The sequence below is a fragment of the Engystomops pustulosus genome, chromosome 11, assembly GCF_040894005.1.
Source record: "Engystomops pustulosus chromosome 11, aEngPut4.maternal, whole genome shotgun sequence".
Classification (NCBI taxonomy): Eukaryota; Metazoa; Chordata; class Amphibia; order Anura; family Leptodactylidae; genus Engystomops; species Engystomops pustulosus.
The window spans coordinates 989,037-993,738 of record NC_092421.1 but is presented as its reverse complement, the minus strand read 5'-3'; positions in this window follow the sequence as shown (position 1 = coordinate 993,738).

The window sequence follows — 4,702 nt, the reverse complement described above, 5'->3', positions numbered from 1 at the left end:
CACATATAATATACAGGAGCTGTTCTCCTCCTCACCAGTAGAGGGCGGGGTTACTATCACATATAATATACAGGAGCTGTTCCTTTCCTCACCAGTAGAGGGCAGTGTTACTATCACATATAATATACAGGAGCTGTTCCCCTCCTCACCAGTAGAGGGCAGTGTTACTATCACATATAATATACAGGAGCTGTTCCTCTCCTCACCAGTAGAGGGCGGTGTTACTATCACATATAATATACAGGAGCTGTTCTCCTCCTCACCAGTAGAGGGCAGGGTTACTATCACATATAATATACAGGAGCTGTTCCCCTCCTCACCAGTAGAGGGCAGTGTTACTATCACATATAATATACAGGAGCTGTTCCTCCCCTCACCAGTAGAGGGCAGTGTTACTATCACATATAATATACAGGAGCTGTTCCTCTCCTCACCAGTAGAGGGCGGTGTTACTATCACATATAATATACAGGAGCTGTTCTCCTCCTCACCAGTAGAGGGCAGTGTTACTATCACATATAATATACAGGAGCTGTTCTCCTCCTCACCAGTAGAGGGCAGTGTTACTATCACATATAATATACAGGAGCTGCTCCCCTCCTCACCAGTAGAGGGCAGTGTTACTATCACATATAATATACAGGAGCTGTTCCTCTCCTCACCAGTAGAGGGCAGTGTTACTATCACATATAATATACAGGAGCTGTTCCTCTCCTCACCAGTAGAGGGCGGGGTTACTATCACATATAATATACAGGAGCTGTTCCTCTCCTCACCAGTAGAGGGCAGTGTTACTATCACATATAATATACAGGAGCTGTTCCTCTCCTCACCAGTAGAGGGCAGTGTTACTATCACATATAATATACAGGAGCTGTTCTCCTCCTCACCAGTAGAGGGCAGTGTTACTATCACATATAATATACAGGAGCTGTTCTCCTCCTCACCAGTAGAGGGCAGTGTTACTATCACATATAATATACAGGGGCTGCTCCCCTCCTCACCAGTAGAGGGCGGTGTTACTATCACATATAATATACAGGAGCTGTTCCTCTCCTCACCAGTAGAGGGCAGTGTTACTATCACATATAATATACAGGAGCTGTTCTCCTCCTCACCAGTAGAGGGCAGTGTTACTATCACATATAATATACAGGAGCTGCTCCCCACCTCACCAGTAGAGGGCGGTGTTACTATCACATATAATATACAGGAGCTGTTCCCTTCCTCACCAGTAGAGGGCAGTGATACTATCACATATAATATACAGGAGCTGTTCCTCTCCTCACCAGTAGAGGGCGGTGTTACTATCACATATAATATACAGGAGCTGTTCCTCTCCTCACCAGTAGAGGGCGGTGTTACTATCACATATAATATACAGGAGCTGTTCTCCTCCTCACCAGTAGAGGGCAGTGTTACTATCACATATAATATACAGGAGCTGTTCCTCTCCTCACCAGTAGAGGGCAGTGTTACTATCACATATAATATACAGGAGCTGTTCCTCTCCTCACCAGTAGAGGGCAGTGTTACTATCACATATAATATACAGGAGCTGTTCCTCTCCTCACCAGTAGAGGGCAGTGTTACTATCACATATAATATACAGGAGCTGTTCCTCTCCTCACCAGTAGAGGGCGGTGTTACTATCACATATAATATACAGGAGCTGTTCCCCTCCTCACCAGTAGAGGGCAGTGTTACTATCACATATAATATACAGGAGCTGTTCCTCTCCTCACCAGTAGAGGGCAGTGTTACTATCACATATAATATACAGGAGCTGTTCCTCTCCTCACCAGTAGAGGGCAGTGTTACTATCACATATAATATACAGGAGCTGTTCTCCTCCTCACCAGTAGAGGGCGGTGTTACTATCACATATAATATACAGGAGCTGTTCTCCTCCTCACCAGTAGAGGGCAGTGTTACTATCACATATAATATACAGGAGCTGTTCTCCTCCTCACCAGTAGAGGGCAGTGTTACTATCACATATAATATACAGGGGCTGTTCTCCTCCTCACCAGTAGAGGGTGGTGTTACTATCACTTATAATATACAGGAGCTGTTCTCCTCCTCACCAGTAGAGGGCAGTGTTACTATCACATATAATATACAGGAGCTGCTCTCCTCCTCACCAGTAGAGGGCAGTGTTACTATCACATATAATATACAGGAGCTGTTCCTCTCCTCACCAGTAGAGGGCAGTGTTACTATCACATATAATATACAGGAGCTGTTCCCCTCCTCACCAGTAGAGGGCAGTGTTACTATCACATATAATATACAGGAGCTGTTCTCCTCCTCACCAGTAGAGGGCAGTGTTACTATCACATATAATATACAGGAGCTGTTCTCCTCCTCACCAGTAGAGGGCGGTGTTACTATCACATATAATATACAGGAGCTGCTCCCCTCCTCACCAGTAGAGGGCAGTGTTACTATCACATATAATATACAGGAGCTGTTCTCCTCCTCACCAGTAGAGGGCAGTGTTACTATCACATATAATATACAGGAGCTGTTCCTCTCCTCACCAGTAGAGGGCAGTGTTACTATCACATATAATATACAGGAGCTGTTCTCCTCCTCACCAGTAGAGGGCAGTGTTACTATCACATATAATATACAGGAGCTGTTCCTCTCCTCACCAGTAGAGGGCAGTGTTACTATCACATATAATATACAGGAGCTGTTCTCCTCCTCACCATTAGAGGGCAGTGTTACTATCACATATAATATACAGGAGCTGTTCCTCTCCTCACCAGTAGAGGGCAGTGTTACTATCACATATAATATACAGGAGCTGTTCTCCTCCTCACCAGTAGAGGGCGGTGTTACTATCACATATAATATACAGGAGCTGTTCTCCTCCTCACCAGTAGAGGGCGGTGTTACTATCACATATAATATACAGGAGCTGTTCTCCTCCTCACCAGTAGAGGGCGGTGTTACTATCACATATAATATACAGGAGCTGTTCCTCTCCTCACCAGTAGAGGGCAGTGTTACTATCACATATAATATACAGGAGCTGTTCCTCTCCTCACCAGTAGAGGGCAGTGTTACTATCACATATAATATACAGGAGCTGTTCCCCTCCTCACCAGTAGAAGGCGGTGTTACTATCACATATAATATACAGGAGCTGTTCCTCTCCTCACCAGTAGAGGGCAGTGTTACTATCACATATAATATACAGGAGCTGTTCCTCTCCTCACCAGTAGAGGGCAGTGTTACTATCACATATAATATACAGGAGCTGTTCTCCTCCTCACCAGTAGAGGGCAGTGTTACTATCACATATAATATACAGGAGCTATTCCTCTCCTCACCAGTAGAGGGCAGTGTTACTATCACATATAATATACAGGAGCTGTTCTCCTCCACACCAGTAGAGGGCAGTGTTACTATCACATATAATATACAGGAGCTGTTCCTCTCCTCACCAGTAGCGGGCAGTGTTACTATCACATATAATATACAGGAGCTGTTCTCCTCCTCACCAGTAGAGGGCAGTGTTACTATCACATATAATATACAGGAGCTGCTCCTCTCCTCACCAGTAGAGGGCAGTGTTACTATCACATATAATATACAGGAGCTGTTCTCCTCCTCACCAGTAGAGGGCGGTGTTACTATCACATATAATACACAGGAGCTGTTCTCCTCCTCACCAGTAGAGGGCAGTGTTACTATCACATATAATATACAGGAGCTGTTCTCCTCCTCACCAGTAGAGGGCAGTGTTACTATCACATATAATATACAGGAGCTGTTCCTCTCCTCACCAGTAGAGGGCGGTGTTACTATCACATATAATATACAGGAGCTGTTCCTCCCCTCACCAGTAGAGGGCAGTGTTACTATCACATATAATATACAGGAGCTGTTCCTCTCCTCACCAGTAGAGGGCAGTGTTACTATCACATATAATATACAGGAGCTGTTCTCCTCCTCACCAGTAGAGGGTAGTGTTACTATCACATATAATATACAGGAGCTGTTCTCCTCCTCACCAGTAGAGGGTAGTGTTACTATCACATATAATATACAGGAGCTGTTCTCCTCCTCACCAGTAGAGGGCAGTGTTACTATCACATATAATATACAGAAGCTGTTCCTCTCCTCACCAGTAGAGGGTGGTGTTACTATCACATATGATATACAGGAGCTGTTCTCCTCCTCACCAGTAGAGGGTGGTGTTACTATCACATATAATATACAGAAGCTGTTCCTCTCCTCACCAGTAGAGGGCAGTGTTACTATCACATATAATATACAGGAGCTGTTCTCCTCCTCACCAGTAGAGGGCAGTGTTACTATCACATATAATATACAGGAGCTGTTCCTCTCCTCACCAGTAGAGGGCAGTGTTACTATCACATATAATATACAGGAGCTGTTCCCCTCCTCACCAGTAGAGGGCAGTGTTACTATCACATATAATATACAGGAGCTGTTCCCCTCCTCACCAGTAGAGGGCAGTGTTACTATCACATATAATATACAGGAGCTGTTCTCCTCCTCACCAGTAGAGGGCAGTGTTACTATCACATATAATATACAGGAGCTGTTCCTCTCCTCACCAGTAGAGGGCAGTGTTACTATCACATATAATATACAGGAGCTGTTCTCCTCCTCACCAGTAGAGGGCGGTGTTACTATCACATATAATATACAGGAGCTGTTCCTC